Raw genomic sequence first — 13,288 nt, 5'->3', positions numbered from 1 at the left:
ATTACTCACGATAAACGTTCACAAAAAGCATAACAATTATTTTAAGAATTATAGATACAGACCTCCTCTATGCACTCGATATGTCCGATTTTAAAATAGCTTTTTGGTGAAAGCACATTTTGCAATATTCTAAGTACATAGCCCAGGCATCACGGGCTCGCTATTTAGACACCCGGCAAGTTTAGCACTCACCATAATCATATTTACTATTATAAAAATGTCATTACCTTTTGTTGTCTTCGTCAGAATGCACACCCAGGACAGCTACTTCAATAACAAATGTTGGTTTGGTCCAAAATAATCCATCGTTATATCCGAATAGCGGCGTTTTGTTCAGTGCGTTCCAGACACTATCCGAAATAGTAAAGAAGTGTCACGCGCTTGGCGCAATTCCTGACAATAAAATTCAAAGTATTCCATTGCCGTACGTCGAAGCATGTCAACCGCTGTTTAAAATCAATTTTTACGTCATTTTTCTCGTAGAAAAGCGATAATATTCCGACAGGGAATCTCCTTTTCGGCAAACAGAGGAAAAAAATCCCAAAGGCGGGGCGGTCGGGGTCACGAGCATAAGCTAGTGTCTCTTGATGGGCCACTTGAGAAAGGCGATAATGTGTTTCAGCCTGGGGCTGGAATGACGACATTCTGTTTTTTCCCTGGCTCTGAGAGCCTATGGAAGACGTGGGAAGTGTCACGTTAGAGCAGAGATCCTTAGTAAATGATAGAGATGGCAAAGAAGTTCCAGAAATGGTCAGACAGGCCACTTCCTGTAAAGGAATCTCTCAGGTTTTGACCTGCCATTTGAGTTCTGTTATACTCACAGACACCATTCAAACAGTTTTAGAAAATTTAGGGTGTCTTCTATCCATATGTAATAAGTATATGCATATTCTAGTTACTGAGTAGGAGTGGTAACCAGATTAAATCGGGTATGTTTTTTATCCAGCCGTGTCAATGCTGCCCCCTAGCCCTAACAGGTTAGTGCTTCATTTAGCTATGTTTTGGGTTTTTGTGACATATATCCTTGCTTGGAAAATGGCTGTGTGGTTATTTTTGTCTACGTACTCTCCTAACATAATCTAATGTTTTTCTTTCGCTGTAAAGCCTTTTTGAAATCAGACAATGTGGTTACATTAAGGAGAAGTGTATCTTTAAAATGGTGTAAAATAGTCATATGTTTGAGAAATTGAAATTATGATATATTTGCTGTTTTGTACTTCACGCGATGCTATTTCACTAGCTGTTGAATAGTGTGGGATGGTCACGTCCCACCTTGCCCAGAGAATTTAAGGCACTTCTTGAGCCTAATGCGTATGGTTTGCTTGGCCACCTCTTCTTCTATGGTGTACTCCAGCTGCTCTCTAGCCAGCAGCTCCTCCAGCTGTAGAGACTTCCTGATATCCACTGAGCAGTACGAAAACATAATGCAACAACACAGGGGGACAATGAGGATAAACATTTTTAGAAGTGAGAATATTTGGCATTGTAACCTGAGCATGTTGTGGAAGATGTGTGTCTATGTGTGTGTGCCATTGTCACCTGAGCACGTGATGGAAGGTGTTTGTCTATGGGCGTCCATGTGTGTGCCGTTGTCACCTGAGCACGTGGTGGAAGGCGTTTGTCTATGGGCGTCCATGTGTGTGCCGTTGTCACCTGAGCACGTGGTGGAAGGTGTTTGTCTATGAGCATCCATGTGTGTGCCATTGTCACCTGAGCACGTGGTGGAAGGTGACATTCTCTCCATCTCGTAGCATATGTTTGAACAGCAGCTTGTCCTTGTCCAGGTCTACCTCTAGCCTACCCCTCAGCAGACTCAGCAGGAACAACTTCCCCCGCAATGTGGGGATTACTCCCTGTGGAGAGAGGATAGAGGTTAAAGGTCACCCCACCTGTCCAGCCTTTCTTTCCCTCCCTCCATCCCTCCAGCTCTTCTCCACTTCCAACTCTAACCTCCCCACACAGTTCCTTCCCTATCAGTTATTTTCTACCTCTCTTTCTGCATCTCCGTTCTCGATTTCTCCCCCCTTCTCACTCTCTGTGTATCTCTCTCATCTTGCTCTCTCTCCCTGCATTCCTCCAGCTCTCCTCCACTTCCAAACCTTACATCCCCATATGGTTCCCTCTCCCTCTCTCTGCCCACCTCTCTCTTGTCATCCGCTATGTTACAGATGACCTAGAAGTGTCTCAGCCCCTTTTCACCCCCTTCTCTCCCTCCACCCCCTCTCTCTTCTCACCTCTCTCTTGTCATCCACATTGTTCCAGATGATCTGAATGTGTCAGAGGTCGTTGTAGCTCAGCAGCTGATCCTCCTCAGTAGAGTAGAACAGAGAGAAGTTCTCCACGATGATGGCTGCGAAACACTTGTCTGAACACTTCAATGCACTTTAGCATACTTACATCCAGCAGATATGGCTGACAGACAACAATTACATATCATGCTAGAGTAATATAGAGGTAGAGTTTAAAAAAATACTTATTTGCTACCATACAGTCTTTAATGCCTTCAAAAATGATGAAGTGACTACAGTAATGTTTACTGATTGTGAATGACAGGCCTATGTGATTTTTAGTGGTGACTGGTGAAATGTTATAAATAGTAAATTCCCTACAACATTCACAGCGTCTAGCTCTGTAGACATCTAAGGGACAGGTTGTGTAACAGACAGTCCATAAAACCAAAATAATATTTTCTCCAGATCATATTCAGAGGAAGATGGAGAGAGATAGATAGACAAAGTCAACTCTAGCTATCTCTCTCTCTCACATACACACACAGGAGGTAGATAATGATTTCTGCATGGTTTGACAGCTGTCCGGATGATGAGTTGTATAATAACAGTGTTAAACTGTCCAGGGGAGAGATGCCAAGGCTTACTATGAGATTTATGAGATTGTCACACACATCTCGTATCGCAGGAAATAAAATATGGGCCACACACACTCTTACCACGAGGAGGTTGAGCATGATGTAAGCGATGATGAGCAGTCCTGCGTAGTTCCCACAGTCCGTCTCCCAGTAGCGATGTTTATCGGGGGTACAGAACGGAGGATGCACATGGGGAGAGGAACATCCCAAACACGGTGTAATCAACATACGGTGCTCCACGCTACAACGTGAACCCACAAATAAATATATGTAATTTTTCCACTAGGGGAAACCTTACAAAAATATAGTCCTATGCACGCAAGTCGCTTTGGATAACAGCATCTGTTAAATGGCATGTATTATTATTATATAATATTGTATCTCTATGGAGCAGACATAGAGGCATAACAATAACATCAACAAACCCTCTCAAGTCATGAACTTTTGTTTGTTTACTTAAAATAATACTGTAACAGTGGGTCCCTTTTTTCAATTAAAGCTGCAATATGTCATTTTTTGGAAGTTAGATATTGCAGATTTAAAGACGCACTATGCAGATATCGCTCCGCCATTTCCTGGTTGCTAAAACTCTAGTAGGTTGCCTAATTTAAATTTATGTGGCAAAACAAGTAAGTATAGTGTAGAGAATCATTGTACCATCTAAACCGCTGTGAAATATATTTTCCATAACTAAAAATATTGTATTTTCAGATGTTTGATGCTGGTGTACAAAACCAAAAGTAAAAGACACAAAAAACAAACTTTAGAACGGGATGCATAGAAATAGCACAAATAGAATAGATCTACCACTTCTTAGACCTGTTTCAATGAGAATGACAGATCTATAACACACATTTGTTTGTGAATTTGGTCGGGTCGCCCAAAAAGTTACATATTGCAGCTTTAAGTCTGTTGAGTAATGCATATTTTTCTACATGGGTACCTTTCATATCTGTTGAGGTCTTTTTTTACGAAACGTATTACACTACGCTTGACTTGGATCCCCTGAAGACACAGGCCGGTCTGCTATGAATATATGAAAGAGGTAATCACCCAGCTCTTACCATGCAGTCTTATTCCAGTCTTCCCTAGTGACAATACGGAACAGAACAGTGATGGCCTTGCCTGCTTTGGAGAAGTTAGACTTCTCAAACTCCCACTATTTCTACACTTGGGGAAGCTGTGATGCCACTACAAATCTCACAATCTAATCTTGCTTATCAAATCACTACACTAATCACAGAGGTTGCCAAGTAGAAGATTAGAGAAATTATGATGGAAAAGGATAATAAGAGGGGAGCAGATTCATGGAAATGAAAAGAGAAAAGTGGATGAGGTGGAAGAGTGGGAAGAAGAGTAGAAAGTAGGAGACAAGAGAGGACAAGGAATATGTGTGTGAGAGGTAGAAAAGGGGATACAACAGGAGAGGAAAGAAAGAGGAGTGAGCCTCTCACCTGTTGATGTTCTCTCCGTATTTGACGGTTCTGAAGAGGACGACTCTGGCGAAGGCGTAGCAGAGGAGGAGGAAGAACATTCCCCGATGATGGAGAAGCTTTTCTACATACTGACCACGAATGTCAGCAGCAGCATCTTCAGAGTCACCTACATATATGTACGCACTCACATGCACACACATACACACACAGACACACACACAGTCAGCGGTGAGGAAAGCTCTTTGGTAGAGTACAAATCATGGTCATTCTGTAGTTGTCATCCACATGATGTGTGTGTCACTAGTACACTCACATGCTTCCCACAGATGGTGAAGAACCTGAAGACGATCACACAGGTGGACATCATGTAAGTATAGGCATTCTACAGGAGGGGTGAACACTGTGGTCAGCCATTTACTAATTGTACACTAAATCTTAGCTATATATTTAGTCATCACTGTTAGCAAATGTACTAATTCCAGGAGAGAACAAGTGTACACAGATATATACAGACCTACTCATGTTCTAAAACTTTTGACCGGTAGTTATATGAGTGGTCAGTTGCTGGCACACGCACACGCATGGCCGCACATCCTGGCTCAGTCACAAGCACGCACAAGCGTGCACACACACATAGGTCAGTATTTTTCTATATGTGAGTGTGTCAGATTATGTTATCTTTACCTAAGGGTTTCTATCCAGTATGCCAATTTATCAACTTTTACAGCCAGCAATAATACTGCACTTTATTGTACCCAAAAGTTGAAGTCCCCCTTATTGGAAAACCAATAAAAATCTCAAAATCTGATTCAGCGCAGCAATCCGGAGAAATCCGTCCAAGGTTCTTGCAATAAGATCTACAGCTTGTCAGTAGAGGAATTATCCTAGTTATTTGACACAATATGAGTCTCTAATGACTTTGGAATATTGGCACCAAATAACTAGGAGAAAAGCATACTGTAAATCATTGTTAATTATTGACTTGTTACTGCTCCTCTCCTGAGTTAGCAGGACAAGCAGTTTAGCCTCGCCATTGTTTTAAAAGCATCCTCATCATCTCTTTCATATTCTGTATATACAGTGCCTTCAGAAAGCATTCACACCCCTTGACTTTTTCCACGTTCATTTTTGTTGAGCCTGAATATGAAATTGATACATTGTGAGTTTGTGTCACTGATCTACACATAAAACCCCATCATGTAAAAATGTAATTTTGTTTTTAGAATTGTTTTCAAATGAATAAAAAATGAAAAGCTGAAATGTATTGAGTCAAAAAGTATTCAACCCCTTTGTATTGGCAGGCATCAATAAGATCAGGAGTAAAAAAGTGCTTAGCAAATCGCAAATGCACGGACAATAACAGTGGTTCACATTCTTTATCTTATGACCCCGTCGCTGTACCCCACACATACAATGATCTGTAAGGTCCTTCAGTCGAGTAGTGAATTTCAAGCACAGATTCAACCACAAAGACCATGGAGGTGTTCCAATGCCTCGCAAAAAAGGGCACCTATTGGTAGATGAGTAACAAAAAATAAAAGCAGACATTGAATGTCCCTTTGATAATGGTTAAGTTATTAATTAGGCTTTGGATGGTGTATCAATACACCCAATCAATATAAAGATGCAGGTGTCCTTCCAAACTCAGTTGCCAGAGTGGAAGCAAACCGTTCAGTTACTTTAAAACAGTTACAGAGTTTAATAGCTGTGATAAGAGAAAACTGAGGAGGGATCAACAACTCCAAAATACTAACCTAAATGACAGAGTGAAAAGAAGGAAGCCTGTACAGAATAAAAAAATATTACAAAAAGGCTCTAATGTAATACTGCAAAAAATGTGTCCTCAATGTGTCATCAATAGAAAGTGTTATATTTGGATTAAATCCAACACAACACATCACTGGGTACGACTCTCCATATTTTCGAGCATGGTGGTGGCTGCATCATGTTATGGGTATGCTTGTCATCGGAAAGGACTGAGGAGTTTTTCAAGATAAAAAGAAACAGAATACAGACAAGCACAGGCAAAATCCTAGAGGAAAACCAGGTTCAGCTTTCTAACAGACACTAAAAGATGAATTCACCTTCTAGCAGGACAATAACCAAAAATGCAAGGCCAAATTTACAATGGAGTTCCTTACCAAGATGACATTGAATGTTTCTGTGTTATAGTTTTGACTTAAATGTGCTTGAAAATCAATGAAATACCTGAACATTTATGTCTAGCAATGATCAACAACCTACATGACAGACATTTTTAAATAATAATGGGCAAATATTGCACAATCCATGTGTGCAAAGCTCTTAGACTCACAGCTGGAATCACTGCCAAAGGTGTTTCTAATCAAGATGTGTTTTTTTTATTAACACTTTTTCTTCCACTCTGACATAACAGAGTATTTTGTGTAGATTGTTGACAAAATAATGACAATTAAATCCATTTTAACCCCATTTTGTAACAACAAAATATGGAAAAAGTCAAGGGGTGTGAATACTGGGTGTGAATACCTTCTGAAGCCATTGTAACTAAAGAAATGTAATTCATAATAGGAGAGTGTGTTTACATGTTAGACATATTACTCTTGCCCAGCTTGGACAAGACGACACCTGTATGCACTTCATACCCCAGCCACGACTAGACCAGACCAAGCTCCAGTAAACACTAGCCCAGCCCCAATAAACACTAGCCCAGCCCCAGCTTTATGACCCAGACCCTTTAAACACTAGCCCAGCCCCAGTAAACACAAGTCCCAGCCCCATTAAACACAAGCCCCAGCCCCAGCTTTATGACCCAGCTCCAGTAAACACCAGCCCCAGCTTTATGCCCGAGCCCCATTAAACACAAGCCCCAGCCCCAGCTTTATGACCCAGCTCCAGTAAACACCAGCCCCAGCTTTATGACCCAGCTCCAGTAAACACCAGCCCCAGCCCCAGCTTTATGCCCAGCCCCATTAAACACAAGACCCAGCCCCAGCTTTATGACCCAGCTCCAGTAAACACCAGCCCCAGCCCCTGCTTTATGACCCAGCTCCAGTAAACACCAGCCCCAGCCCCAGCTTTATGACCCAGCTCCAGTAAACACCAGCCCCAGCCCCAGCCCCAGCTTTATGACCCAGCTCCAGTAAACACCAGCCCCAGCTTTTGACCCAGCTCCAGTAAACACTAGCCCAGCCCCAATAAACTCTATCCCCAGCCCCAGCTTTATGCCCCAGCCCCATTAAACACAAGCCCCAGCCCCAGCTTTATGACCCAGCTCCAGTAAACACCAGCTCCAGCCCCAGCTTTATGACCCAGACCTAGTAAACACTAGCCCAGCCCCAGCTACTGTACTAGCCAGCACAACCTCAGCCCTATACAGTACCACTGCCTCAGCCCCAGCCTTATGACCCAGACAGACGACAGAATAGGTCCTACTTATCACCCCAAACAACCCCAAACAGTACCCTAAAGTACCCTAAACAGTACCCGAAGCACCCAAAACAACCCCAAACAGGTACCCAAAAGTACCCCAAACAACCCAAAAATAAACCAAAAGTACTCCAATAAATCCCAAACAGGTACCCAAGGTACACTGCCAAGTTACTGACCTTCTCCCTGTAGGCTTTCTCATCGTTAGACATGTTATATATCACAAGCTGACAACTTCAACCTTTCAAATCTGTCTGATGGAATTATGATTTCTATAGGAAGGACAAAAACAATACACTAAGATTATATATTAGGACATGCTGGTAAAGATCTCTCAATATGTACATGATTTATGCCAATTCAAACCTACAGATTGTCCTCAGACAACACAAAACAATATTAGGATTTACAGTTTACCTTATCAATTGAAACAGTGTAATCACCAAATCTGATTTTCTTGATAATCAACTGAAATATCATGAAAGTGGTACTCTGCATATAAATTATTTGACCCATTATTTTCAATCTCTGTGATATCAGATCAAATGTGGATAATAACAGTCTCTCTTGCCCTCTACTGGCATTTAGCGACATAGCCAAAGACAGCACAGTATGAAGATAGGCAGAAAGTGCTTCTCCAAAAGAAATCCCTGATGAAGTTTGTAAGCGATGTCATGGTGCTGTTGGTTAGCTAAGCTCATGCAGCAGAAACACTTCATCAGGTCTAATGGTCGTCTCGTGCCGAACTGCGCATATGCAGGCCGTCAAATCAGGCCGTCAAATCAAAGGCACTCCATTGACATAAAGTCATTTTTGACAAAAATGTAAACGTGTCAGTTTGTCACCTTCATAAGGTTGGCGTTATAACATGTTCAACTAGTTAAAACATTGACTCTGCCGAAAAAGCGACATTCTGGACAGGCCTAAAAAAAATGTTTAAAACCATTTTCACAAAAAATTGCTGATTTTTCATTTTCGTGACACAAAAACAGTGACCCCGGTCATGCCGAACTATCGACATTCTGGACAGGCCTAAAAAAAACATTTTAGAACCATTTTCACAAAAAAAGCTCAGTTTCTTTTTTAATTTTTTGACACAAAAACGATGACTCCGATCATGCAGAAAAAGCGACATTCTGGACAGGCCTAAAAAAAAAAATTAAAATCATTTTCACAAAAAATTGCAGATTTCTATTTTGTCCCTAAAAACGATGACTCCAATCATGCAGAAAAAGCGACATTCTGGACAGGCCTAAAAAAAATGTTCAAACCATTTTCACAAAAAATTGCTGATTTTTTTTTTCATTTTCGTGACACAAAAACAGTCACCCCGGTCATGCCGAACTATCGACATTCTGGACAGGCCTAAAAAAAAACATTTTAAAACCATTTTCACAAAAAATTGCAGATATTTTTTTTCATTTTTCGTGACACAAAAACAGTGACCCCGGTCATGCCGAACTATCGACATTCTGGACAGGCCTAAAAAAAAACATTTTAAAACCATTTTCACAAAAAATTGCAGATTTCTATTTTTGTCCCTAAAAACGATGACTCCGATCATGCCGAACTAGCGACATTCTGGACAGGCCTAAAAAAAACATTTTAAAACCATTTTCACAAAAAATTGCAGATATTTTTTTTCATTTTCGTGACACAAAAACAGTGACCCCGGTCATGCCGAACTATCGACATTCTGGACAGGCCAAAAAAATTTTTTTAAAACCATTTCCACAAAAAATTGCAGATTTCTATTTTGTCCCTAAAAACGATGACTCCGATCATGCCGAAAAAGCTACATTCTGGACAGGCCTAAAAAAAAAAATCAAAATCATTTTCACAAAAAATTGCAGATTTCTATTTTTGTCAACAAAAACGATGACTCTGATCATGCCGAACTAGCGACATTTTGGACAGGCCTAAAAAAACATTTTAAAACCATTTTCACAAAAAATTGCAGATATTTTTTTTCATTTTCGTGAAACAAAAACATTGACCCCGGTCATGCCGAACTAGCGACATTTTGGACAGGCCTAAAAAAACATTTTAGGCCTGTCCAAAAAGCGACATTCTGGACAGGCCAAAAAAATAAAATTAAAACCATTTCCACAAAAAATTGCAGATTTCTATTTTGTCCCTAAAAACGATGACTCCGATCATGCCAAAAAAGCGCCATTCTGGACAGGCCTAAAAAAAAAAATCAAAATCATTTTCACAAAAAATTGCAGATTTCTATTTTTGTCAACAAAAACGATGACTCCGATCATGCCGAACTAGCGACATTTTGGACAGGCCTAAAAAAACATTTTAAAACCATTTTCACAAAAAATTGCAGATATTTTTTTTCATTTTCGTGACACAAAAACATTGACCCCGGTCATGCCGAAAAAGCGACATTCTGGACAGGCCAAAAAAATACAATTAAAACCATTTCCACAAAAAATTGCAGATTTCTATTTTGTCCCTAAAAACGATGACTCCGATCATGCCGAAAAAGCGACATTTTGGAAAGGCCTAAAAAAAAAACATTTTAGAACCATTTTCACAAAAAATTGCAGCTTTCTATTTTTTTCACCAAAAACGATGACTCCGATCATGCCGAACTAGCGACATTTTGGACAGGCCTAAAAAAAAACATTTTAGAACCATTTTCACAAAAAAAGCTCAGATTTTTTTTTTCATTTTTTGACACAAAAACAGTGACCCCGGTCATGCCGAACTAGCGACATTCTGGACAGGCCTAAAAAACATTTTAAAACCATTTCCACAAAAAATTGCACATTTCTATTTTGTCCCTAAAAACGATGACTCCGATCTTGCCGAAAAAGCGACATTTTGGACAGGCCTAAAAAAAACATTTTAGAACCATTTTCACAAAAAAAGCTGTTTTTTTTCATTTTTTGACACAAAAACAGTGACCCCGGTCATGCCGAACTATCGACATTCTGGACAGGCCTAAAAAAAAACATTTTAAAACCATTTTCACAAAAAATTGCAGATTTCTATTTTTGTCCCTAAAAACGATGACTCCGATCATGCCGAACTAGCGACATTCTGGACAGGCCTAAAAAAAAACATTTTAAAACCATTTTCACAAAAAATTGCAGATATTTTTTTTCATTTTTCGTGACACAAAAACAGTGACCCCGGTCATGCCGAACTATCGACATTCTGGACAGGCCTAAAAAAAAACATTTTAAAACCATTTTCACAAAAAATTGCAGATTTCTATTTTTGTCCCTAAAAACGATGACTCCGATCATGCCGAAATAGCGACATTCTGGACAGGCCTAAAAAAAACATTTTAAAACCATTTTCACAAAAAATTGCAGATATTTTTTTTCATTTTCGTGACACAAAAACAGTGACCCCGGTCATGCCGAACTATCGACATTCTGGACAGGCCTAAAAAAAACATTTTAAAACCATTTTCACAAAAAATTGCAGATTTCTATTTTTGTCCCTAAAAACGATGACTCCGATCATGCCGAACTAGCGACATTCTGGACAGGCCTAAAAAAAAACATTTTAAAACCATTTTCACAAAAAATTGCAGATATTTTTTTTCATTTTCGTGACACAAAAACTGTGACCCCGGTCATGCCGAACTATCGACATTCTGGACAGGCCTAAAAAACATTTTAAAACCATTTTCACAAAAAATTGCAGATTTCTATTTTTGTCCCTAAAAACGATGACTCCGATCATGCCGAACTAGCGACATTCTGGACAGGCCTAAAAAAAACATTTTAAAACCATTTTCACAAAAAATTGCAGATATTTTTTTCATTTTCGTGACACAAAAACTGTGACCCCGGTCATGCCGAACTATCGACATTCTGGACAGGCCTAAAAAACATTTTAAAACCATTTTCACAAAAAATTGCAGATTTCTATTTTTGTCCCTAAAAACGATGACTCCGATCATGCCGAACTAGCGACATTCTGGACAGGCCTAAAAAAAACATTTTAGAACCATTTTCACAAAAAAAGCTGTTTTTTTTCATTTTTTGACACAAAAACAGTGACCCCGGTCATGCCGAACTATCGACATTCTGGACAGGCCTAAAAAAAAACATTTTAAAACCATTTTCACAAAAAATTGCTGAATTTTTTTTTCATTTTCCTGACACAGAAACAGTGACCCCGGTCATGCCGAACTAGCGACATTCTGGACAGGCCTAAAAAAAAAATTCAAAACCATTTTCACAAAAAATTGCAGATTTCTATTTTTGTCACTAAAAACGATGACTCCGATCATGCCGAACTAGCGAAATTTTGGACAGGCCTAAAAAAAAACATTTTAGAACCATTTTCACAAAAAATTGCAGATTTTTTTTTTTCATTTTCGTGACACAAAAACAGTGACCCCGGTCATGCCGAACTATCGACATTCTGGACAGGCCTAAAAAACATTTTAAAACCATTTTCACCAAAAATTGCAGATTTCTATTTTTGGCCCTAAAAACGATGACTCCGATCATGCCGAACTAGCGACATTTTGGACAGGCCTAAAAAAAACATTTTAGAACCATTTTCACAAAAAAAGCTCAGATTTTTTTTGTTCATTTTTGACACAAAAACAGTGACCCTGGTCATGCCGAACTAGTGACATTCTGGACAGGCGTAAAAAAAAAAATTCTAACCATTTTCACAAAAAATTGCAGATATTTTTTTTTAATTTTCGTGACACAAAAACAGTGACCCCGGTCATGCCGAACTATCGACATTCTGGACAGGCCTAAAAAACATTTTAAAACCATATTCACAAAAAATTGCAGATTTCTATTTTTGTCCCTAAAAACGATGACTCTGATCATGCCGAACTAGCGACATTTTGGACAGGCCTAAAAAAACATTTTAAAACCATTTTCACAATAAATTGCAGATATTTTTTTTCATTTTCGTGACACAAAAACATTGACCCCGGTCATGCCGAACTAGCGACATTTTGGACAGGCCTAAAAAACATTTTAGGCCTGTCCAAAAAGCGACATTCTGGACAGGCCAAAAAAATAAAATTAAAACCATTTCCACAAAAAATTGCAGATTTCTATTTTGTCCCTAAAAACGATGACTCCGATCATGCCAAAAAGCGACATTCTGGACAGGCCTAAAAAAAAAATCAAAATCATTTTCACAAAAATTGCAGATTTCTATTTTTGTCAACAAAAACGATGACTCCGATCATGCCGAACTAGCGACATTTTGGACAGGCCTAAAAAAACATTTTAGAACCATTTTCACAAAAATTGCACATTTCTATTTTGTCCCTAAAAACGATGACTCCGATCTTGCCGAAAAAGCGACATTTTGGACAGGCCTAAAAAAACATTTTAGAACCATTTTCACAAAAAAGCTGTTTTTTTCATTTTTTGACACAAAAACAGTGACCCCGGTCATGCCGAACTAGCGACATTCTGGACAGGCCTAAAAAATATTTTATAACCATTTTCACAAAAATTGCAGATTTCTATTTTGTCCCTAAAAACGATGACTCCGATCATGCCGAAAAAGCGACATTCTGGAAAGGGCAAAAAAAAATGTAAAACCATTTTCACAAAAAATTGCAGATATT

Source organism: Salmo salar, chromosome ssa25, assembly GCF_905237065.1.
Source record: "Salmo salar chromosome ssa25, Ssal_v3.1, whole genome shotgun sequence".
Taxonomy (NCBI): Eukaryota; Metazoa; Chordata; class Actinopteri; order Salmoniformes; family Salmonidae; genus Salmo; species Salmo salar.
Note: the sequence above shows the minus strand (reverse complement) of the source record.